The 26673-nt window shown below is 38.3% G+C and overlaps 1 protein-coding gene across 4 annotated transcripts in view; it reads left to right on the top strand.

Moving 5' to 3' along the window:
* SLC39A10 (solute carrier family 39 member 10) overlaps positions 1-26673 on the top strand; it is a 104876-nt gene that overhangs the window by 16300 nt on the left and 61903 nt on the right. Inside the window, exon 2 of one of the 4 annotated variants that reach the window (XM_089915965.1) lies at positions 4970-5009. The exons of 1 other annotated variant lie outside the window; for it this stretch is intronic. The gene's annotated coding sequence lies outside the window, so the exon portion shown is untranslated. Of the gene's footprint in view, positions 1-4969; positions 5010-20811; positions 23174-26673 lie in introns of those variants that run through there. 2 more of the 4 variants (XM_089915966.1, XM_022567289.3) reach the window with 2 other exon arrangements.

Raw genomic sequence — 26673 nt, 5'->3', positions numbered from 1 at the left:
CCCTTGGGATAAGAAGGCCTCAGTCAGATTTAAGTAGTGAGACCCTGGCAGTAAAAAAATCTAATTCTGTCTTGATGGTCTGACTGTTTAGTAGGGCTACTCTGCAATTTACCACTTCCTTCTTGATGGCTTTGTTTGTTCCTGAAGATTTGAGATGAGAGAGTAATGAACATTTTAATTTGACATATGAAAGAGAAAATAATACAAGTACTTATTTTCATGACCACAAAATATAGATTACTAATCTATATAATTTCTTAAAAAATAACCACAACAGCAACAACAAGCCTTCTATAATTCTGTGGAAATGAAAGTAAAAGAGCTTCCTTTTAAAAACAAAACCACTTCTGGATTTTGGGAGGACTTTAGAGATTCTTATTGCAGGGCATAGACAGTAATTAGAGAGTGTCAGTTGGAGAGTAACTGTGCAAAGTGCAGATGAGGGTGAAGTCGATGTCAGGGAAAATATCGTCAATGGGTAACAATTTCCCCAAAGAAAAGAGTTTTCTATACAGAGTTACTCATCTGTACCTCAGGCTCACAAACTGGCTGGCAAGTTTTAGTGGCAGGAAAATTGATAAATAGTTGTAGCCTGGAAATACAATTTCTCTCCTTGCACATAAATGTCTTCCCATATCCCTTGGCTGTTTTTATCTCCAAGCATTAATCTATGTTTCTTGGGAAAAATAAGTTCATGATGATGCATCAGTAAATTTTCAACACCTCAAAGATTGCCTTAAAATTATATTTTAAAATGTTACTTTTCTGAATTAAATTAAGGGTTAACTATTACCTAAGAAAGTAATCAAAATTGTGAGATTTAAACCAAGGATATATATGAATTCCAATTTGCTATGACTCTGGATAATTTATTTTTGATCCATCTCTCAAAAATTTGAAACGGTAGGTTTAGAAATCTGCATTAAAACAAAACAAAACCTCCCTCTATGACTCATAATTACCATAATGATTTATTTAAACAAAATAGCTACAACTTCAATAATTGTCCATTCTGTTTTTAAATGGAGTAAACAATGAAGATGCTCATTTAAATAAGTGGCCAGTTGATGTCATTCTGTGTAGAGAGAGGGCTGGTGATGTGATTTGAGCAGTACCAGCTTCCCACCGTTAGCAACGCACCCTAAAGGCAATTATATTACCCAAATTAACAAAACGCAGAAGATAAAGTAACTACATGAATAGCTGAAGAGTGAGGAAGGGAGACTTCTAAGGACTTGCCAACTCTAACATTCTGCAATTCTCAGAATAATTTTTTTTTGTAACCCATAGCCAGACATTTCTTGTACAATAAGAAATAAGACCAGGAAGGAATTGGAAACAAGACAGGTAGTAAATCTGAGAGAAGGAAAATGTACATCTGTATATAGTATACTGAATGGCTGGATGTATTGAGAAACTTTAAATACTGAGGGGCAGCCAAAACCCACTGGTTATCTTAGAGGGAAACAGCAATGCCACAGATGGGGGCAGTTGGTTGTCAGTATTTGCAGACTTCACACTTCTGGTGGTGTCTGCTCTATGTACAGTCTATTAAGTGTGTTGTGGAAGAAATCTCCCTGTGAGTTAGACCTATTAAAATCAACTTTAGAAATGAACTTCTGGTATAAGTAACATTTACAAAGTTGTGTACATTGAGCAAGATAGGCAAAATATGAGCAAAATCAATGTCATGTCCACCTCGTTTACTAAAGCTATAATTGAAATATATAAGTAAATGTTTCAATGTAACAATTAAAGTGTACATTGGAACTATAAACATATATGAGCCATTCATCATACATAAGAGAACCTTGAGGCAGATATAGATGAATAACACAGGCTCCAAACTGGGAGCTTATGATAGAATACTTGTACAGTTGATGAATTGTTTGTACTCTGAACATACAAGGTTCTCTCCATAAACATTCATATATCACAGACCCTCCATGGAGCATGAAACTGTAAACTAAAATGCTTGAATTCTTTGCTATTTAATTTATTCTTTTCTTAGAAAAGTTCAAGATAAATGATAATTGATTCACATCTTACATTGTTTTATATATGTATTTATATTTTAATAGTTGCTAAATTGTTGTGATCACCTTAACAGGCTCATCTTACATTCACTCAGTATTCACATCCACTTTCATTCATTACTCAATACTTAGTATTTATTATGTGTCAGGCACTGTGCTAGGCACTGGGAATACAAATTGAAGCAAATGGCCTCTGCCCTCATGAAACATACATTCTAGTGGAGAGACAAATACAAAATAAATAATCACAAATAATTCACTGCAAATTATGATAGGAACTTTGATGATAACATATTGGGCGGGGTATTGCCTAATTTAGATTAAGGGTCAGGAGAAGTCTTTTGAAGGACGTAAAAATTAAGCAGAGACCTAAATATATAAGGAGTTAGTCAGGAAAAATAGGGTAGGACAATTCCTCAAGTTTTCCAGGCAGAGGTCCTGGGCCTTCTTTCCATTCTACCCAGTTATTCTTGAGCTATCTTATCCAGCCCTGTGGTTTCATCTAAATACTGACAACTCCAAAATTTATTATCCGACTCACACTTCTCTTTGGAGCTTGACCTAGATATTCCATTACCAAAATATCTCCAACTATTAAGTCTTCATCCTCCATCCCAACCTCCACATCCACCCCCTCCTCCAGTCTTCTCACTCTTGGCAGAAGATACCTCCGTCTATATAGTTATTCATACCAAAAACCCAAAAGTTACCCTTGATCCCCACCTCACCCCACATACATTCTTATCCAGGGTAGAGCCAAGTCTCATCAATTCTACCTCCAAAATGTATCTCAAATCTGATACTACTCTTGACATTACTTCTACACCAGCACCTTTCGCTTGGATTACTGCGATGGCACCAGGGAGTTCAAACTGATCGCCTGTGTCTGGATACAACCGCAGCTATGGAGCCACAGACTGAGCATGTCAGTCTCAGATTGGTGGAGGAGACTTTCACTTAATATTTTCCAGAGTATGTTATGACAGGGCTTTGCACTTATACAAATGTCTTACAATTTTTTTTCAGATGGCTAGTAAGGCTACCAATAACTTGAAACTGATTTTTCCCTGTGGCACCCGATTGAAAGGGACAATTTGAAGAAGAAATATTTTCCGTACTGTTGCTGGAATAATTGAACAAGTTATTTCACTTGACATCTATTTTTAAAATGTCAAATTGAATCCCTGATTAGAAAATTCAATCTCTAATTAAAACACCAAACATATCTTAGCCCCGAGTTATACATATGCTTTAAAAAAGTTAAAGATGTTTTCTCAAAACACAACATTACTACAAAGTTTAAAGAAACTTTTTTTTTTTTTTTTTGCGGTACGCGGGCCTCTCACTGCTGTGGCCTCTCCCGCTGCGGAGCACAGGCTCCGGACGCGCAGGCTCAGCGACCATGGCCCACAGGCCCAGCCCCTCCGCGGCATGTGGGATCCTCCCCGACCGGGGCACGAACCCGCGTCCCCCGCATCGGCAGGCGGACTCTCAACCACTGTGCCACCAGGGAAGCCCTAAAGAAACTTATTTTTAAAAATTATTATTTTTTTAATATTTTGGCTGCTCCCCATGGCATGCAAGATCTTAGTTACCTGACCAGAGATCAGGGATCGAACCTGTGCCCCCTGCAGTGGAAGTTGGGAGTCTTAACCACTGGACCGCCAGGGAAGCCCCTATTTTTTTTAAATGAGAGCAAATTGTTAGATGAATTTTTAATTTAATTCATGTAATCATAATTTACTTAAAAGTTGCTGATACCTTGTCTTCTGTTAGTACTTCAGGATGGTTCAATAAACATGTTACTGAATGGAAATAGATTTATCCTTGCTGGGTCTTTGATTTGGAGTTACCTCTGAAAAATAACCTTTGAAAACAATCTCAATTTGTGATTAAGAATATTTACCAGTATAGGAATTCCCTGGCGGTCCCGTGGTTAGGATTCTGTGCTTCTACTGCAGGGTGCGCTGGTTCCATCCCTGATCCCTAGTTGGGGAGCTAAGATCTTGCATGCTGCGTGGCATGGCCAGAAAAAAAAAAAGAATATTTACTAGTATATAATATCTATGTCCATTTGCAATAGGAATGTGGGGAAAGTATTGATGTCATCACAAGATGAATTTTACTACATTCCTTTTTTTTTTTTTGGCTGCGATGCGTGGCATGTGGGATCTTAGTTCCAGACCAGGAACTAATTTATATTTATATAAATATAAATTATAAATATAATAATTATTATTATAATTATAATAATTATTATTCCTCTATATTAGAGGAAGTGAATGTTGACTTTTACAGAGAGAGATGGTTATTTTCCTAAAGCCATTCATTATACAGTAGACTAGATTTTCCTTGTAGAGGCAGGAACTCTGATCTTGGAAGGCACAAATAGCTGTGGGTCATTTCTGGTTTTCCACTGACACACAGAGGGGAAGTAAATAGGAGAAATAAATGAAATTTATTAATGTTAATTAATAAACATTAACATTAATAAATTAATGTTAATTTTTCCTATCTAGAAGACAGTTTGTTTCCCTTTTATTTCTTTGACTTATTTCCCCTTCTGAATCTCACAGTGTGATATTCAAAGGTTAAAAAAATTGAATTAGAAATCTTCAAACCCACATATAGGTATCAAAAGATAGGCCTGTTTTATCTTGAAAAGAACTCTTTACTGTAACCTGACAATTCACAAATATATTGTTACTTCTCTTACTCATGACCACATCTCCAACTTTGGTGGTACAACATTTGTTGTGTTAACACAGAATAATGAATACTTCCTTATTGGTCTACTACATAATCTGAAATTTGATTTTTTAAAAAATTTATTTTATATTGGAGCATAGTTGATTAACAATGTTGTGTTAGCAAAGTGATTCAGTTATGCATATACATGTATCTATTCTTTTTCAAATTCTTTTCCCATTTAGGTTATTAGAGAATATTGAGCAGAGTTCCCTGTGCTATACGGTAGGTCCTTGTTTGTTATCTATTTTAAATATAGCAGTGTGTACATGTCAGTCTCAAACTCCCAATCTATCCCTCCCTCCACCCTTCCCCCCCGTAACCATAGTTTGTTTTCTAAGACTGTGAGTCTGTTTCTGTTTTGTAAATAAGTTCATTTGTATCTTTTTTTTTTTAGATTCCGCGTATAAGTGATATCATATATTTGTCTTTCTCTGTCTGACTTCCTTCACTTAGTATGATAATATCCAGGTGTCATTTGATTTCTTGACACTTGGATAGGTTCCAAGGGTTTTGCCTCTGAACGCCTGGTTGCTTTCTGATCCTGATTACTCTATAATTCAGAAATAGTGTTTTTTTAGTCCCTCAAATTTTGTTATTATATTCTAATCCCTTTAATGGTTCTCATGTTTTTATTAAAATTTATTGTTGTCTTTTATTCGATTTGCCTCCATATAAGACCAATTTTAGTTGTTCAACTTGGTATGCCTCCTTCCAGCTATTGTTAGATGGCTTGTAATAATTTTGTTTTGCTGCTCATTTCAGGAAGTTTGGAATGGATCTAGCTCTAGTGTACAGGCTTTTGGCGTCTTTTGAATACTGATGGGTTGACAGGAAGTGTAAGATTATGTATGAATAAAGATGCTTTCATCTTTAAGGAACATAAAACCTGTCAAAAAGTCATTTAAACAATAAGGGAAATTATTACCTCACACAATGAGAATTCTAGAGATAGGGAAGTTTTGAAGTTGAATAATTCAGTGATTCAACAATGACATCAGTTTGCCCAGATGTTTTCCATCTTTCCACTTTCTGAAATTCAGTGTGTTATTTGTCCTCGTGGGCAGGTTATTGCTAGGTTTCCCATGTAGATGACAAAGTCCAGAGGCAGAAAAGGGAAATTTCTCCTTCCACATATCTTATTGGAAGGAAAAACCTTTCTCAGAGGCCCCTTTGGCTTATTGACCAGAATTATGTCACATACCTGCTCCAGAACAGATTGATAAATGAAATGGAATATCATATTGGCTTCAGTCAGTAGTGGTTTATGGAACCTGAGGGCCCTGTGATTTTTTCAGGGAGTTCACAATGTTAAAATCGCTTTCCCTAATAATGCTAAGATATTATTTGCTCTTTTCACTCCACTGTTAGTGGAAAACAGCAACAGTGGGTAATGCTACTGGTTGCTTAGCACAAATCAAGGCTATGATATCAAAATGTACTAGTAGTCATTGTATTCTTTACCTCCAGGCTCTCACATAAAGTTTGTTGTTTTCTGGTCCATACTGAAGCACTTTTGTTATTTCAGTCTCATATTTTAAGATTTAGTTGTAAGCTGAAATGGCTGCTTTTTTCATGGAACACTTAAAAAAAACCCAAAAACCTGAAAGACTGACAAAGTATGGTTATTCAGACTTGGGTGTTTTGCTGACATTTTCTTGAAAATAAACAAAGTGAGCCTGTCACTTCAACGAAAACAACTGACAATACTTGTTGCAAATGATAAAATTTAAGCTTTCAGGTGAAAATTAGAATGCTGGATAACTTGTATCCACCACTGTGAGCTTGACAGCTTCCCAGTACTTATATATATTTTCTGATGATATTGGTGGTGATATTAACAAAAGTGATTTTTTGATATGGTGTGATGAAATATGTCAGCATTTGAAAGATCTTCATAATTCAGTGAATCAGTATTTTCCCAATGACCAATGCATGTTACAAAATCACTCATGGGTGATTCAAAGACCAAAATAGACTAAAAGATTTAAGGGTAACTGAGCACAAAATTTTATTGATCTGTTTTCAGATTCCACATTATAATTAACCTTTGAGGAACAACCACTTTTTGAGTTTGGATGTAGTATAAAAGAGTATCCAAAGCTATCTGAAGAGGCTATTGAATATTTTTTTCAACTATTTATTTGTATGAGGCTGGATTTTCTTAATGCACTTCAACCAAACAACAGATTGAATGCAGAAGCAAATATGAGAATCCACTTTTTCTATTAAGCCAGACTTCTCAAATTTTTTTTCTTATTCTGAAAAATATAGCTATTTTTCCAAAAAATATTATTTATATTAATATGTAGCAGGTTTATTATTTTTATTTTAAAATTAATGTCTTTAGGATTTTTAGTTTTTAAAATGATAAACTTTAATAGAGATGACTCATAAATAAATGTACTTTGCACTCTTCAGTACTTTTAAGAGTGTAAAAAGATCCTGAAACCAAAAAGTTTGAAAACCACCTGGTTTAGTCCAGAGCTTTACCATTTGGGCCCTGGTAGATGATTTTATGTTGTCTCAATAAAATCAGGATTCTATTGACAGGATGGTTAATGGTTTCATTAGAGATCTGTGATCTGGCCACAGTTTAAACTGAAGGAGAATTTTTCCACTGGCATGTGGCAATCAGCAAACTGTGACTTGTCTTTGGGCAATGTTGGCAAAGGGTTCTCAGGCCTCAGGGACAGGGACCTCATACTGCAGTGCTTCTGGGCTGCCAGATTCTAGGAGAAAGCTTCTTCAAAGCTACACACAGAAAATGGACAGAAGTAGTTAGTTGCCTTTCATGCCCATTGGGGATCAACCTGAGTCTCTGGTCTGGCTCCCAAAAGCAATGGTGTTCTTTGTCCCAAGCTGGGGATGTTTCTTTCTTTCCCAGGGAACACAAAACAATGATATCTCATATTACTGTCTCACACCAGGACTGGAGATCTCAGCTGTCCCTGGGCTCACCTCCAGGTTCCACAAGTCAGCCAAGGCTGTTTTGATTGATTGATTGATTGGTAATTATTTAGGAAAATTAATTCAGTGACAGTTGAGGAAGCAGGTACAAATAGAATTAAACAATATTTGTATGAAATCAGAGAGGATAATTGTGGTAAAGGAAACAGTCATAGATATATGCAAGGATCCTGTTAGATGACTGGGCAATTATAATTCTCTTAATCATGATTGAGGAAATAATAGGAGCCACAGGATTAGGGTATAAAACAAGGGCTTCTCCTTTGAACATACTTATTTTAGTATCCCTGAGAGTCTGTAGGTAGATATATCCATTAGGCAGTTGGAAGTATGGTCTGACTTTTAAAAGAGAGATTAGGCTTAGAATACAGATCTTAGAATGATCATCATGAAAGTCATAGTTGAAGTTATTGGAATTGGTAAGATTTCTTTCCCCCTGAGAGATAAAGTGATAAGACAAGGGAGTCAAAGGTAGAAATGTAGGAAATATCATTAAGGGATGGGAAGAAGAAGAATCCAGTATTAGAGACTGGAAAAGAGTGCTCTTCAGGAAGAGAATAAAGAGAAGTATTATTGAAGATGCTAAAGGAAGAGAGAGTTTCCATAAGGAGACTATCCTACAGTGCAGGATGAAGATTATGGAAAGGAAATATTTGGCAAGTAAAGAATTGATGATGACTTAAAAAAAACTATTTTTAGAATATTTTTAGATACACAGAAAAATTGTTAATAGTACAGGGAGTTCTTATATACCCAACATCCAGTTTCTCCTATTAACATCTTATGTTGGTATGATGACATTTTTGTTATAATTAATGAACCAGTATTGATATGCTATTATTAACAAGTCCATAGTTTATTCAGATTTCCTTAGTTTTTACCTGATGTCTTTTTTCTGTTCTAGAATCCTATCCAGGTTATCACATTATATTTAGTCATCATATCTTCTTCGGTTTTGGCAGTTTCTCAAATTGTTTTCGATGACCATGACAGTTTGAGGAGTACTGGTCAGGTATTTTGTAGAATGGTCCTGATGTTTTTCTCATGATTAGACTGGGGTTATAGATTTTTAGGGAGGAAGACCACAAAGGGAAAGTGCCATTTTAATCACATTCTTTCAAAGGTACATACTATCGACATGATTTATCAGTGTTGATGATGACCTTGATCACCTGGCTGAGTTAGTGTTTGTCAGGTTTCCCCCCTGTAAAGTTACTCTTCCCTTTTCTTTCTTTCTTTTTTTTTTTTTTTTTGTGGTACGCGGGCCTCTCACTGTTGTGGCCTCTTCCGCTGCGGAGCACAGACTCCGGACGCGCAGGCTCAGCGGCCATGGCTCACAGGCCCAGCCGCTCCGCGGCATGTGGGATCTTCCCGGACCGGGGCACGAGCCCGTGTCCCCTGCATCGGCAGGCGGACTCTCAACCACTGCGCCACCAGGGAAAGCCCTACTCTTCCCTTTTCATACTGGTCTCTTTAAAAGAAAGTCACTTTGTATAGCCCGCACTTAAAGTGGGGAGTTATGCTCCCCCTCCTTGAAGATAGACTATCACATAAATTATTTGGAATTCTTCTACATGAGATATTTGTCTTTTTTGCCCCATCTTAAAATTTATTTAATCATTTATTTATCAGTATGGACTCCTGGATATTTATTTTATGCTTTGTGTTGTAATCCAAAACTGTATTTATTTCGTTGTTCAAATTGTTCCAGCTTTGGCCACTGGGAGCCCTTTCAGTGGCTCCCATGTCTCTTTTACACAGCCCCGTTCAGTGGTGACTTGAGTTAGCCATTTCACCAGAGTGGTGAACACAGGCATAACACTGTGTTAAGAAGTTAAACAAGTGGTGAAGCAGTGAAGCAGAAAAACAGCTAAGTAGTGCCCCAAATCAAGATGAAGCTTAATATTTGTCTTTACAAGTCCTCTAGACACTGTAATTTCAGAAAAACACAAATAGATGGAAGTCCTAGCTGTGCCATGAAAAGCCCCGAAGCTTTAAACAAAACAAAACAAAACCCAGAGTGATCGAATTGGATGAATACTGAGGAGCCACTTAAAATTTATATCTGATGAGACCAAGAAAATAGTTATGGTCTGTTCTTACTACTTTTATATTTGCGGTATGCTAATTTTTTCTTTTAACAGACAGTAATGTGGTAAATGTTAATTATAATGTGAGTATGCCAGAATTTTTGATGTATTCAAAACTTCTCTGTGAATGCCAGCAGTGCAGGATTACAGAGAAAATGATTTGATTTTAGGTCTTATTTAAACTCCTGCAAAGACCTGATCTTCAGAAATGGTATAAAAATGTTTTCCAATGAATGTAATTTTTCTCACAATGAACATCTTCTAGTAGTAAAGCAGTTTAAAAATATTTGGAAGACAAAAGTCGTGTTCATTATATTCCCTGATCATTTGAATTAACTGATGATGTTTTGAAATTTTACCAGGGGCCAAAGAATCAGGAGAGGCTTGGAACTGTTATTTGATAGGGTGTGGACCGGGTAAAGACGTAGAGACAATATTAGCTTATAACTCTTCCCACACATACTGTTATCAGCCATGTTTCATGTTTTGGGTCCTGGGAAGTCATTTCCAGCAGCCATCCCACTAGTATTTACTCCATATCTACTTTACAGCAAGCAATGTGCTAGAGGCTGAGGATACTACACTGAACAAGCAACAGTCCTGTTAACAAGCAATTGGAGAGTATAGGAGACAAAGTTTGGGGTAGACGAGTAAACCACAAGTGCCGTACATTGCAAGCTATGTGCTGTGTGTGCAAGCATATAGGAGGTACAGCTAACCCAGAATTGGTTTGGGAAGGAAAAGGGGCAGGGAAGTTCCTCACTGTAATAACTAAACGAAATCCTGAAGGACAAGTAGGAGGTAATCGGATGAAGGAAGGGGAAGGGGTGCGGAGGAGAGGGGGCACTTTAGGCAAGGAAAAGTATAACATTTGGGGGAGTAACGAGTCTTTCAGTTTGGCTAGACCGTAGATGTAGTATACGTAGATGAAGTATAATGTCCAAAAGATGTTATGGAAAAACCCAAACGTACTTTTTGGCTAACCCAATATGTAATGAAAAAAATTTTAGAAGTCACATTAAGACCATAAAAAGAGTCAGGTAAAATTAATTTTAATGATATTTCTGTTTAGCCCAATATTTTAAAGATCATGTCATCTCAGCACGTAATCAATATGAAACGTTATTAATGAGACATTTTTACCTTTCTTTGTACCATGTTTGAGAAATCTAATGTGCGAATTACACTTAAAGCGCATTTCAACTTGGATTAGCCACATTTCAATTGCTCAGTAGTCACATGTGGCTAGGGGCTACTATATTGGACAGTATAGTTGTAGAGTGAAGTAATAAGAGCTAAATCTTCAGAGATAATATGGGAACAGATTAGGAAGAATATTGTTTGTCAATGAAATTACTTAACCCAAGGGTGATGGGAGGCTTTGAAAAGTTCATGCATGGAAATGATCTGCTCAAGTTAGTGATAATTCCCATTTTCACTGTGGAGGATGGGTTGGAGGTAGGCTTGACCAGATGCCAACTAGTTCTAGGCAACTAGTTCTAGTTCTAGGAGTGACTTGGGTGTACTGAGAAGTAGGAGTCAAGCGTCGTAAGGAGAGAGTGAATTGAGAGAGGAGGCAAGAGCGACTATTTCATTTCTACTTTTTTTTTTCTCCCTTCTGGGAGTATAGCAGAACCGTTTTGAGAACTAGGGGAAACAAGAGGAGAATGTCAGGATTGGGAGACAATGTGTTCAGTATGGGAGTTCTTAAATTATGAGAGTTGCCTGTGAGACATCAAGTGGAGTGTTTATACCTGAAAACAGGGTGATAGATGTCACCACCATGTAGATAGGAACTGAAGCCAGGGGACTGGATAAAATAATCCAAGTTGAGTGTATAAAACAGTAATTCTCCATCCTGACTTTTTTGTAAGAATTATCTGAGAGGTGATTTAAAATTCAGATTTTGATTTTCATCCCCAAGATGCTGGCTCACTAGGGTGAGGGTTGGAAATTGTACTTTTAATAAGAAGCCCTATAGTCTCTGATGCTGATGCAAGTTGTCCTTAAAACACTCCATTAAAAACACTGGTGTAAAATGATAAATTAGAGAACCCAGAAGAAATTGCCTACATGTATAGGAGTTTAGAGAAAAAAAGACCTTGAAGAAAATAGGAAAGGAGCCACTAGAGAGGCTGATGAAACATCAGAAGAGTGCTATCTGCTGTTAATGTGGAGGGGGAGGATTCTTACCTGAAGGGGGGAGCAAGGCTGGTGGTGGGAAAGCTAGGCAGGTGCCTGACCTGTTGGGCAATCAGCCTGGGAGAAAGGTACCACCCTCTGGCTACTTTCAAGCTTTGTGTCCTGGGCAAGTCTTCCTAAGCTACCACCAAACCCATCAAATTCCCTGAGTATTTGAAGGAGGAAGTGGTTTAAACTGCCTCAAAAGAAGCAGAGAAATCAAACAGAATACCCAGGTAAAAGTGACAACTGGATTTAGTAACTAAGGTCATTGGTGGCATTTGGATAACCTGGTAGGGGCGGAAGCCCAGTTTCCGTAGGCGAGTTGAGAAAGTAGGCTGAGTGAGTGTGTAAAAAAAATTATTTTTAAAAATCTTGGCTATGAAAGGGAGGAAAGAGAAGTCAGAATGTATAAATATCCATTGTTCACTCAAGAAATAATAAGAGATACATGCCCTTCTTCTGAAGGTCTGTCCATCCTTGCTTCATTTCTATTGTGTGAACCGATTCAATACTGTAAAATCTCCATTCATCCTTCATAGAAGATAGTTATTAAATATTATTTTGCTTATACATTCAAGTCAATGAAATAATATTCAGTCATACTATCACCTCTTCTACTAACTGTTGGAATGGATAAACCATTTTGCAGAATAATGGTTTGAAAGAAGTGCCAACTTATAATAGCTTGGGGTTGGATGAGGGAGACAAGAAAGAAGAAACCAGAAACTTGAACCTGAATTTCTCAGTCTCCTTTTTACCTGTCCTCTACTGGCCAATCATGTGTCACTGGTAGAGCTTGCCTCACCAGTCCCAAACTGGTAAGATTCTGTCATCACTTAACCATGGTTAGTCCACAAGTCAATTCTTTTATCGCTGATAAAGAAGAGCTTACCAAAACTTCACTGTTACAGTAATTTTGTGTTAGCTGCTACGTCCTCTCTACCACTCAACACTACTCCCATTACCAGGTTAATCTAGAACTGACTGATTATCCATCAAAAAACTTTTTCTTTAACGATGCTGTTAAATTGTAATTTAAATTTAACAGTTTAAATATTGAACAAATGCAGTAAATATTTAAACGATGTGGTTTGCTTCCAGTATGGAATGCTACAAAGTATAAAAATTCAAATGAAACATAAATAGGGGTGTTAGAGCTTTATTCTAAACATAGCTGAAAGTTCAATTAAGTTAAATGCAAATTAGTTATTTTTTTGTTTCCTTCAAAGAGGTGGGTCTATTTTAGAATGGAGCTAAATAATTTTAAAGTCACATTTGCATCACTTTCAAGGCGTGCCCAGTTTGCCCCACAAATGACATGACAGCATCATGTTGGCTGATGTCATTACTGATACATTTTGGTTATCTCAGAACTGCTCCAGCTACAAAGCTACTGTTTTGTATTTGAAATTCTTATTTAAAGTATAGGGGAAAAAATTACAGACTAATTCTGAAAACTTATTCCCAAAATTACATTAAAAAACTCTAGATTTATAAAATCATTTATATGCTATAATTTGGTCCAGTTCCCAGAACATTATAGACACTAGGTATATTTGGTTAATTTGCGTTATTGCAATGCTTTATTTTTTTTTACTGTTATTATGGAATTTTTTAAACACAAAAGTAGAGAAAATAGGATGCGCACCCATATAACCATCACCCCCCTCAACAGTTTAAACACGAATAATCTTGCATCATCTGTACCCTCACTGGATTATTTTGAAGCAAATCTCAGACAATTTTATTTCATCCATAAATACTCCAGTCTATTTCGCTAAAAGAACTTGTTTTTTTTTTAAGCTCAATTTTATTACCATACATTTAAAAGTTAATCATTCCTTATTATCAAATATCCCATTGGTATTAAAAATTTCCTGATTGTCTCATACTTCCTTTTACAACTGGATTCTTCAAATTATGAATCAAACAGTCTCCCATATTGAAATGCTGTATTTTGAATACTTATTTAGCTATAACTTCATCCAACAATCTGTGCAAAACAAAAATGTCACATGCTCCATACCTTCTAATAGGTTATCTTCTCTGCTAACTTGCCATGTTGCATAAAGGGTTTATAAAATCTATGAAGATTTTGATTAATTTATTGACCACCTTTTTTATAAATAAATTTATTCTTGAGGAATTTTTTTTTTTTTTTTTGCCTTTGGGAAGAATGTTTTTTTTTCAATTATTCACTAAAGTATTAATGGCCAGTCAGGGCTGGCTTCATCATGACCATGCAACCTGTACAATCACATAGGACCCCATGCTCAGAAGGGCCTGTGCTTGGTTTATTGCTCTGCTGTTGCTGTCTTGAAATTCTTAATATATATATATATATATATATAAAGTATATTATATATACTTAATTTTATATAATTAAATATAATATATATTATAATATATATAATATATAATATATAAAAATATATAAATATTAAATATAATATAATATATAATATATATAATATATATATAATATATATATTATTATTTTTATGATTATTTTATTATTAATTATTTTTGGCTGCTTTGGGTCTTCATTTCTGCACATGGGCTTTCTCTAGTTGCAGTGAGTGGGGGCTACTCCTCGTTGCGGTGCGCGGGCTTCTCATTGCGTTGGCTTCTCTTGTTGTGGAGCACAGGCTCTGGGTGCACGGGCTTCAGTAGTTGTGGCATGCAGGCTCAGTAGCTGTGGCATGCAGGCACATGGGCTTAGTTGCTCTGTGGCATGTGGGATCTTTCCGGACCAGGGTTCGAGCCCATGTCCCCTGCATTGGTAGGCAGATTCTTAACCACTACGCCACCAGGGAAGTCCCAAATTCTTAACACTTTTGATCAAGGAGCCCCACATTTTTATTTTTCACTGGGCCCTACAAAGCTATATTGCTGGTTCTGCTGGCAGTATAAAGGCTAGGTAGAAAACACATGACTCCCTCCTAATGTCTCAAGTGGGTTCTCAATAATTATTAGAGTCTACCTGAATTTCCTACCTATATCTCTAACAGGAATATTAAAATCTGACTAGACTTCAAGTTACTGACCAAAGCACCTTTGATCAAGCAGCATCTTTTTTGAACAGTACCCATGCAAAAAAATGGGAATGGGTTTGAGAATACTTTTTTGCATATTTAATATTTCTTTGTTGACCGTCAATAATGTAAGACTTTGGAACATCAGTGCCTGCATATAGTAAATGCTCTAACTGCTTGTTATGATTATTATTAGTCAATTATTATTATCATTTAATATTGTGTTATTTAGTATCTTGGCTCTCGGTGCAGCTTTTAGAGAAGAAGACTTGAAATGATTCAAAAGGCATTCTTTGACAGATACTAAATTTGGAACATAATTGCAAAGAGATTATTTCCTAAGTGATCATTATAGTTTTCCAATTTGGTCCTCATTTCAGTAGCACAAATACCACCTGGCCTGATACAGGTGGTCTAGCCCTCTGAACCAATTTAATATCACACACACAGATTCCAAACTTTCAGGCTTTCTGACCTTGTCTTTCAAACTTCCTTAAAAGTCCTAATGGACACAATTATATGTTGGATCTAGTACTTAATTTGGGGGAGCCATTCTCAAGGATCTAGTGTTTGATCTAGTCTATGGATGGACTGGCTAATTCTCCAGGGTTTTCATTAGAGAAGAGCAACTTGGAAATTTTGATAATTCTGTTGATACCTATCAATTTCTATTTCCTACTCCCTTATAACTATACAGTTATAAAAGGAAAATTAGGACATAGAAGACAATGCAGGTGACTCATAACATTTCTCTTTGATAATAGCAAACGTGCAAATATTTCCCAAGTGTGGTTCCTATTTAATAAAAAGGTGTAGGGAAAAAACCCAAACTGTCTCTGCTACAGAGCTTGTTTATTCCACAATCAATATCAACTGCTTCCTATTTAATAAAAAGGTGTAGGGAAAAAACCCAAACTCTCTCTGCTACAGAGCTTGGTTATTCCACAATCAATATCAACTGGAAAGGTCAGGATACATTCCACTTACATTTCTAACATTGCTAATGAATCAGATATCTTAAAATAAAAGTGTAAAGAACTGGGAAACATACAGGAAGAGGCTCATGCTAAAACCATACTCAAAAGTAGCCACTCTGTTTTATGTAAATTCTAGAGAGTTCAAGTAAAGACTAATAACAGTCACACATGCACATGTGCAGTTCTCTATAAAGGTATTTATAATGTTGTGGACTCACTCCACCCTTAGAAGATAAAAGGCTTTCATAAGAGCACACATTCTGGGTCTCTCGGGACATTGCCCACGCACAAGGTAGAATAGGAGACACATGGTTTTGGTATTCTTCATGTAGAAGCCTTAGTTTACCTGTGCCTACAGTGAGCCGGGGAGACTGTGTGAATGAAGGGGATTTGGTCTTGGACTTGTATAAAGCTGGGAGTGCCATTAGCATTTTTGCTGCCATAGCAACCCATATTATCTCGAACATAGCACTTGTCACTCTGTACTGTAATTGTCTCTTTAATTACCTCCCTGACTGGACTGTAAACTACTAAAGGACAAGAATCATATTTTGTTTGCCCTCATTTTCCAGCTACATAGTGGCTTGCGCGTTAACGGAGCACACACTTTTGCCTGTAGGTCTTTTCATCCCTTAAAACTTGCCTTTTTTTCCAAGGTAGACTTAGAGACTTACTCCAAGATTCATCTAAATCCAAGGACTGCAATGAACAATCCCCTAAATGAATTTCAGTTTAAATCCCCTAAGTGAATTTCAGTTTAAATCTGCTGGGATATATTTGCCTGCACCTGACCAATTATTCATTGATTAGCACATTAATAGCTCATATTTATATGACTATGATCAAAGTCATTAACATACACCTGATTCTGCCTAATTTTTAATATAACTTTACTGGTATAAATAAATACTTGAACAACTACATCAAATCACCATAAAGAGGGGAAAGCTTTCATCTAAATGTGTAACCAGATTGGCTAATTAACATTCTAATTTAAGAGACTGTGGCATAAACATCTCCCTTGGAATTGATTCAAGCTAGTCAAGCTGAAAGATAAAGCAAATGTTCACATTATAAGTATCTTTAAATGTTTTTACTCTATTCTCTATTCCATTTAAAATTTTCATTGACCTGTGACATTTACAGCCTGGGAAGCCACCACTTTATGGTTCTACTATTTTTTTTAACTACCAACTTTTGCAGAGAAAGTATGTAGATATTCTCACAAAAATTGGGACCTGCACAGAGTCTCTAGATAAGAAGCAAAGTAATGTACGGATTAAGAGCATAGCCTCTAGAGCCAGACTGTCTGGACTGGGGTCCTGGTTCTGCCACATGCTAAGCACCTCAGTTTTCTTCATCTATGAAATGGGCATAGTAATATCTGCCTTGCAGGGCTGTCATAGGAATAAAATTAGTTACCATATTTAAAGTATTTAAAATGGTGCCTGGCACATTTTAAACCATATACCTTCATGTGTTTAGGGTGGGAAGAAAAACTGTGAAATGTAGCTGCTTAGAGAAAGCAACTATCCTTGTAATTGGAATGAAATTTGAATGCGATGAAATTATTAGAGCCTGTAGATGAGATCTACAAGAAGGGTAAGCATGTAGGTTGCTAACTGTTGGGCACTGCCAGAATCATTCCTCACAAAAGTATTAGGAAGTTTCTAAAACTTGTAAAGATGTGTGCTGGTAAGAAGAGGTGATTTATGGGATTCTGTGGAGAATGCAAAAGTGGCTTATTCTAGTAAAAATAAAATGATTTGAGTTTTACTTAGAAACAGTGCAAGAAAAATTCAGAAAGCTTTAGAAACAAGAGAAGCTTCTCTTGTTTTGACAATTCATTTATTGCCTTCTCTAATATTTAGAATTCTGTGGCCTTGTTGCTGTCAGATTTTTAATAAATAAAGGTAAGCAATATTTGTTAAGATAAACCAAGTGTGTCTTGATTTTAAAAGATGTACTTGTTTTCATAAATGTCATTTGTGAAATTAGTCCCATTATTAATTATCTTGGAAGCCCTAGGCAAGATTTGAAATTTGCTCTCATGTGGTGACATTTTAAAATGAATTTTAAAGTGAGTTTATTAATTTAACTAGTTACACAAATCTGTTTTAAAAAATATTTACATGGTAACTTGTTAATTCATTTCCATGTTGATAATTTTTATTAAACTGAACCATAACCATCCACAAATATTCTTCAAATCTGTAATATTCATGTGGATATTTATGTTACCTCTTTATTCCTTTGGAATAAGAGTTAAGGTTTGGAAAGTTGATTTCCACACCACTCTGCCTCCAGAATTTCAAAAGATCCAAAATGGCTGCCTGTTGGCATCTAGGCCCCCTTGGTTGGTATGAGTGGCTGCTTACCAAGCCTACTGTTTTTCTCCTTGTTAGTATTCTGTGAGTGAACAAGGCTGGCTGGAAGCAAGATTGAGAAGTTGGCAATTTGTCCGTTTTTCCTTCTGTCCCTTTGTAACACACTACCCTTAAGAAATCTGGATACTCAAATTTTCTCTCTTCTTAAAAATTCCTCTTTAGAAAACACCAGAAAAAAAAATATTCTCAAAGCAGTATAGATAAGCAATAAAATGGTAGTAACTTCCCTCAGGGTCAAAGTCTCTTTGGTTTCAAGGCCCAGAATGGAATTCTAAATGTGGAATTCCAGGGATTGGTGAGAACAACAGAGTAGGTTTGCGGGAGAAGCTTTTCTGATAACATCATGTGGCCACATCTGTTGTTGGCCTGTTATCCTTGCTCTAGCTCTGAGCTTCTTGATTTTGTTTATTCTTCTGAGTGAGTCTTCCCCTTTCTCCTAGGCTAGGTGTCATTCCTATTTTGAAAGGACTTGGCATGGCAAATCAGAGGCTCGAATCAGAGGCTCTAAGCTTCTCCATTATTGTCTTTCTCCCAGTAGAGATGTCTAATGCTAAGGGCCTTTTGTTTGTATTGCAATGAATTGAAACTAAGGGATCTGGCTAGTCTAATGTTAGCATCATCTAGGAAAATCATATAGAAGTTAATTTTCTACCCTGCTTGAATTGCTGTTTTCATTGTTTCATTTCTCTAATCTATTTTTATTTCTGCAGAGAGCCTGAAACTTATTTTATTGAATAAGCTTAGCAACTCAAAATGATCTCACTTGCTAGGCATGTCAGTCACGTTTGTCTCTCACCAGGGTGGGACTGGTCCTTCTCTCCCTGCCTTTGTGTACCCGTTTCAAAGTGGTGGGCTCTCTGGATGAGGATGGCCTTCTCCATTTCATGAGTGCTGCTTTTTAGAAAGAGATGCAAGGGCAGCTGTGCTTCTCTCTGAGAACTTCCATGTAAGCTCTGAAGGCCTGTTTATCTTCATTTTAGGAATGGCAAGTCTTTAGAAGAGATGGAGCCATAATTTCTCAAGGGATCAGAAAAAGACTGCCCCACGGGCCTCACTTCCCATCCTGACCATGGGGTTGACATGTTAGGTGTCACCCAGTGCCGCAGGCCTCAAAGAACAGGGAGGAGGATGTAACTTTTATATTTCTCTGGCTTCAGGTCTAATGCTGGGGCCTTAATTTCCAGGCTAAAATATGTAGTCTCTAAAAGTGAATAGGCAGTTGTTAATTTTTTTTTTTTTTTTGCGGTACGCGGGCCTCTCACTGTTGTGGCCTCTCCAGGCTCCGGACGCGCAGGCTCAGTGGCCATGGCCCGCAGGCCCAGCCGCTCCGCGGCATGTGGGATCCTCCCGGACTGGGGCATCAACCCGTGTCCCCTGCATCAGCAGGCGGACTCCCAACCACTGCGCCACCAGGGAAGCCCGGCAGTTGTTAATTTTGAGGCCTAGATTTAGAACATATTCCTGAGGGCTTCTTTTCCCAACTCTTTAATACCTATTCCTGGTATTTAGCACTCTCCACATCAGGGCTATATATCAATATAATTTAGTCTTCCTTCTCTAGGTATAAACTTATCTGAACCAAACTTTTTTGGCCATATAAAAATCAGTTTAAACTGAACATGGATTTAAGGAGGTTTTGTTACCTTTGATTGTTACTAATCTTGATTCATGGAAAGAACTATTGAGCTTGCAAAGTTTGATTTCTCAGAAGCAGTCATGTTCTTAGTAAATTTAATTAAAGGCTCAACTTTGTTGTGTATGATGACAATTTTCTCCTCTATTAGAGGGAAAACCAAGTTTATGACACAGATTTTCTTTATTCACAGCAAAAGATTGAGGTATGAAGTATGGTTCTTATTTTCTCTATTTATTGTAGTTGGTTCTTTTCTAACCCTCTGAGGTGCAAAAAAGGCCATTGGATTTATTATATCATGCTTCACAAAGGTAGATTGGTCATGCTTAAAAGTTTAGATATGTGAAATAAAATTGTGACTGAAGCAAAACAAATGAGAGGTAAACTATTTACACATAATTCAATACTTTCTCTTCCCCGCATATGCTGCAAATCGTTTGTACTGTTTTATAGTTCAGATGAGCTTCTTTATGAATCACATGAGATGGCTGGAAAAAAAAAAGTCTGACCTTTCAGAAAGTTCCATGATTCTAACATTAGAAATTCCTTACCCTAAAACTGGTATAAATATAAAACTGGTAAAAATAAAACATATGTTATAGTGATATTTTTGCTGCACTTTCCATTGTTTACCTCAGCAGGTGATTTTGAGTAAGGCTGGAAATCATTTTCTGAGATTCCTTTTTCCAACAGGAAAAGTAATACACTAGTTTGCAGCTCAATCATTATCCTACTGAGTAATTTTGCTCGAAGTCCTGCCCTAGTCAGTGTGCATATACTTGATCATATATAAATGTTTGAGTGAGTATATAAAAGTGGTAGAAGACAGTCTGTTTTCAGTTAGATTACCCTATAGTGTTATGCAGGGATGATATTTAAAATACGAAAATTAATAAAGCATAAGCACCAACAAATTAGAATGGAAGTCTTTGAGAAGAGTTGGGTCCTTCGGTTTCTTTCTTAGCCAGACATTAACCCTTTAGTTCCTGAAATGTGGGAGGTCTAGAGAATCCTGAGAGAAGGGGCTGGTACAGGGATGGGGATCACGGCGGAATTCAACTCAGAGATGCAGCTGTTGACCAACTTGTATATTTCAGTATTTGATCAATGGGTCTCTGTGCCTGTGTGTACCAGCTGAACATTGTTAGCCTTGTAAATACATAATTAAAAAGCAGTGAGGGTGTGAGGGCCCTAAAATATAAGGAATGTAAGTGCTATATTTTATTGAAATTTAGGAGCAAAATATCACATGTATTTTAAAGTTGCTGAAATAATATGTTCAATAAAATAATTATGAGGCTTAAAATATCAGGATAATTTGGAAGCTTTTTATGCTTTCGACCCAAAAGACATACTATATTTATATTGATTTTATGAAATCTAAAGACTTTAGTTCTGGTTTTATAAAATGTAAAGACTTAAGAATAAATTTAGACCAATTCCCTTAATTTATCCATGAATCTGAGGACCGTGGCCATTGTCTTCCACAGTTAGTGACCATGGTAAGACCTGAAGCTAGGACTCAGACTTGATCTCTTTCCTTTATACATCAGGACTTCTCCCTTTTCCTAATAGCAGCATGGAAACCGGCAGGAGTGAGGTCGATGGCTTTTCCAAACAAAACAAAAAAAAGGGATATGAGAAGCTGAGTATCCTGGCAGTCAGTAGGCATTTATTGAGCACCTAAAAGATGTTTTTTGTAGAGATACAAAACAAAAACAAAACAACCTTCCTTCATTAAATATGCAGAATAGCAGGAATATGTAACCATACTAACTGGGTTTGGATCCCAACTCTTCTCCCTACCTGTTCTGAGGTCTTAAGCAAGTTACTTCTTGTGCCTCAGTTTCCCGATGTAGGATAATAATACCTACCTCGTTGTGTTATGAGGATGAAAGTAATATACATGTAGAGCACATAGGAAGTACTTGACACATAGTAAAGCTTGCTGTTACTATTGATCATGGTTTTATGCACTCTGCTAGACATCAGTAAGGTACGCCCAGGACTCTGGCTGGATACAGAAACAGGCACGCCAGACAGAATAGATAAGCCTCACCATGGAGATCAAATAAGTGCCAAGAAGCAGGGTAATGGAGCAAAGGGAAAGTGTCCAGAGCCACCTTCTAAGAAAGTACGGGCTGTGAATTGCTTACAAAGAGGAGAGGAGACAATTCACATGTCAGGTATGGTGTGAGCAAAAGAATGGAAAGCAAGAATGACCACGATGTGGTCAGGAATCCATGAAATTGCTGGGCTGGATCGGGAGGTGTTGCTATTGGGTGTTAATGAGTTTAGCAGTAGGAGGTGGTGGAAAATTTTCGAAAGTTGTCAAAATCCTCGAGAATTCCTCTAAGTGCGTGATATGCTCTCTGGACTCAACTTCTTTTCGGCTTGTAAGGCCCACAGGAAGTGCTCTTCAGAATAAATTGGGAGGAGGGAGAACTATGCAAAATACCTCGCACTTAGCACTAAATCAGTATTAATTCCTTTCTCCCTTCAGAGACTGAAAGTTTACTTTAATAAAGGGGAGGGATTAAATTAACGTAGATGTTTAACTCGTGTACAGATAAACATTCTAATTTATCCATCTTAAATCTTCTGGCTGAAGCGTTTGCGTTTAGAGTTTCCCTTACTCATCCGCCTCGTCCGGGCCGCAGCAACCGGCAGGCAAAGCCTGGAGAAAAGGCGAGAGGTAAAAGAGCGCTCCACGCATGCGTTAGAAGCCGCCCCAACTACCCCGCGGCGTCTTTTCTTGGAACAAAACTAGCGCGGAGCCGCGGAGCTCCGCAGTTTGCGTAGACTCGAATTTCCTATTGCTCTCACGGTCCGTGTGGAATCCACGAATGGTGCAGTTCTGCTACGCAAGTTGCGTTATTCGAAGTGAATGGCTGGGTGGTGAGTGTACGCCCAGAGCGTAACACCCATAGGCGGACGGGGTGCGGCTGCGCAAGGACCTGAGTGGGCCGTGTACGCCGCTAGCGTAGCGTGGTGTCTGACGCTCAGGTCTCCGCGACGCAGTTGGCGCAGCCGGCTTTGGTGAATACACGATTTAGTGCAGCCGGGGTTTGGTACCGAGCGGAGAGGAGATGCACACGGCACTCGAGTGTGAGGTAACTATAAAACCCCGATTTGTTTACATTCCCTCCCCCAGAACCGGCCCCTTGCGCGGCGGAGACTGCGAGTCCCGGGACAGCGGGGTGGGGGTAGAAAGGGAGACAAGGACCGGGGAGTCGGGGCTGAGTCCCTCGGGGATCCGGGCGCTGGGCTTCCCGCAGCTGCTGCTGTCGTTGGCGGCGGCGGCGGCGGCGAGCCGGGCAGAGCGCGCTGTGGGCTGCGCGTGGGGTGCCGCAGCTCCTCGTGTGCGCTCTAGGCTGCCGCGGGGTTAGCGGCTGGGCAGCCTCCGCCCCGCGTGCGGGACCCGCGCCCAACTTAGCCCCCTGCCGAGGCTGGGGGCCGCGCGGAGAGTGGGGCAGTGACCACTGGGCAGAAGGTGGCGGTTGGGGGGCTACGCGCGGGCGGCCTGGGGGCCGAGGGTGGCGTCGCCGCCGGAGGCGGGGACACGGTGGCCCGAGGGTGGGAGGATCCTCAGTCCGGTCTCGGCGAACACCCCCTGTTCTTCCTCTCGCGTGGTCCTCTCCGGTGTATCACGGTGACCCCGGGATGGAGCCTGGGCGCCGCTGTTCCGGCCCCGGGAGGCTAACGGACGTTTGTGCCTGTGCTCCTACCGCGGGAGGCCTCGTGGGAGCTTGCTTTCTCCCCTACCAACCGGAAAGCCGAGGCGGGGCGCGGGGTGGTTAATGTTGAAGCCAGCTGGGGTCCCTGGAGCTGAGGGCTCGGGTTGGGCTGGGGCTGGGTCGGAGGGGGAGTTCGGGTGGGCCGGGAGGTGGCACGGCAGCCCAGGCTTTGTTCCTGAAAGCTCTTTGGCTGAGAGCGATGGGGGGCCCTGCTGGGGCAGTACGTCGGGGAACCTTCGCGGCCCCCTCCCCGGGTCTCGGGATCTGCTCAACTCCTTGCTTCCCCCTTGGGACCCCTGAGTGCCCAGTCTAAGAAGGGGGCCTGGTGAGGGCGCAGGCGACGTGACGTTAGAGGTCTTCCTGTGGCTTCTGTAAAGAACTGTTCACGTGGGAGTCTGTCCACATGGGCTGTCTTTATGAGCTGGGCAGGAGGAAGAAGCAGGATCCGCAGCCCTCAGTTGGAAGGGTCCTTCACTCAAGTCCCTGTTTTAAGTAATAAAGAGTGACATTAAAGCACATAATTTAAAAAGAAGATGGTAGGTTATACTGTGTGTGTGTTTATTTTTAACTTTAATTTAACGTCTTTTACGCTGTTCAGTTCTCTAGTTTTACCTTGGAACTGAGTCATTCTTGGAGCAAAACAAGCATGTGACAAGTTTGCATTTCATTTGTGTGGGGTTTTTTTTTTTTTTGATGGGTATCTAAATTCTACATAATTAAGAACAAGCAAGTAATATATGGGAAAAGCTGGAGATTTAGAATGTAGTTGATTGTAGTAATGCAGTTGAAAGCCTTAAGTCAAGACTTGTGTACTGTTTTTTGTTAGGACTTACAATTCTACAAATTTTAAGTACCTTGAGGCAGTCTCTTGCTCTAGACTTTGGGGTCCACACCAGACAACTTACATCCCTCCATGTGCTGAGTACTCCCATAGGAGAGAGAAATAGGTAGTATCAACGATGAGTGATTTGAAGAAAAGAAAATAATAATGTACTGGAGGGACTTTGAAACTTTTTTTGTTTGATGAAACTCTGAATGATGAGTTTAAATGTATGGAAAACGTAGGATTACAAGAGAAACCAGTTGTATTGAAATATAATTACCCAAATGTTAAATATTTATGATGAAGTAATTCATGCTTTAGTAAAGCATTAAATATCAAGAGTAGTGGCAGGTCTGATGACTAATTTCAAACTAGTGAGGACTGTAAATGATCTTTATAGGATTTAATTTGAATGATTTATATTAATAGTGTCAGGTGCTGCATATTACTGTGCTTTTTGCCTACATTTATAACTGAAGGGATAACTAAATTTCAGAGATCAATTACAATTAGATATGTCTGTCTTCCGTATCCAAATTCACAAACCTGAATTCTTTACACAGCCCCCTGGTTAAGAACCCCTGTGTAAGAATGACTTTGTGCTACTTTAAAAGAAGTGGTTAACTATGAGGTGACATCGATAATATATTGCATGATAACCTTATTCTTCATGTTAATTTGTATTCTAACAGATAGCTTAAAAGCCAACACAGTTCTTCCCCTTTTTTGAGCCCTTGATTTGAAGTAGGAGGCCTCAAGTCTGGTATGCAGGTACTAGTCTAGGGGGTGTTTTTGTTTGTTTTTAAACAGATTTATGGAGAATACAGGGTATAGGTATTATAACAAGGGAAATTATTCAACAACAGGAATCATTTGCTTTTAATTAAAGCGAATTTACGTTGTTACTATTCTATTCCCCACCTCTCCCCCACTTCCTCTACCCCTAGTTTTGGCCGTTATTGGAAAGAATGTACAGCTTTGGAGTGAGACTTAAGGTTCAAAACTGACCCATTATTAACTAGTTTGGTTACCTTGAGCAAGTTTCTTTATCTTAATCTTTTATCTGTGAACTTGAAGTACTAGAAAAACCTACCTCATGGGTTTACTGTGACCTTGAAATGACTTAATGAGCTAAGGGGCTACAGATAATTCATTTTACCTTCTTTCTGCATAGACGTTTCAGTTCTTCATTAGCAGTTGAAGGACTACTTTCTGTCTTGATTCCAGAATGAGGTTTAATGGTCTCTACTGGGCCATTGCAGGGATACAATTATCTTATTGTTGTTATTCATATGTAATAATTCATAGAATTTTTTCTGCTTTTGCATTTTCTAACTTATAATTACATGCATATATCTTGTTTTCCCTGCCAGACTAAATTCCTTGAGGGACACACACTCCACAGCTTTTTGTGACATAATGCTCGTGACACCTTATTCAGTGAATGTGCAAAGCTTGGTTGTCGAGCTCTTTAATCGAGTTAAAAATGTTAAATGAGTGATACAAAATTTAAATTCAGTATTAACCCAAGGAAATATTAATACTTTGGATTTTGATATGTCAGCCCTTGTCTGTGTAGTGGCTACCTCAAGAATGGAAATGCTTATTTTTTAAAAATTTTATATCAAAAGGACTTTATCATGAGTGCATTTTAAACGTATTCATAAGATGCAAAAGAAAGCACACAGTAGGAGACGGAAAAGAAGTGCAGGTAATCAAAACAGAAAGCTAGTTTTTTTCCTTTATAACAGGTTTTATAACCCTATTAAGTCATTTTTCATTATAAGTGTAATTCTCATTAAAAATATACTAACTTTAGCTTCAAGTTTACAAGTTAGAAGAGTGCTATTTGTCCCAACAGTTTGATGCTGCCCCCTAGTGTTTGATTCCCCTTGAGGTTTTCATGCACTTACCTTCTTCATCTTCACCTTTTCCTAAAACAAGACTATTTAAGTTATAATTAGATTCCTTAGTGCTATTTATCTAGTCTACCTTGAGATTTCCTCCAGCTGGTTAGTGTTACTAATAAGAGTCATTTTGAACTGGTTAACTT

Source organism: Delphinapterus leucas, chromosome 8 (genome assembly GCF_059928025.1).
Source record: "Delphinapterus leucas isolate spDelLeu-1000000601 "Yukka" chromosome 8, BTC_Dleu_Yukka2, whole genome shotgun sequence".
Taxonomy (NCBI): Eukaryota; Metazoa; Chordata; class Mammalia; order Artiodactyla; family Monodontidae; genus Delphinapterus; species Delphinapterus leucas.
The sequence above is the reverse complement of the archived record's forward strand: the minus strand, read 5'-3'. Positions and strand labels throughout refer to the sequence as shown.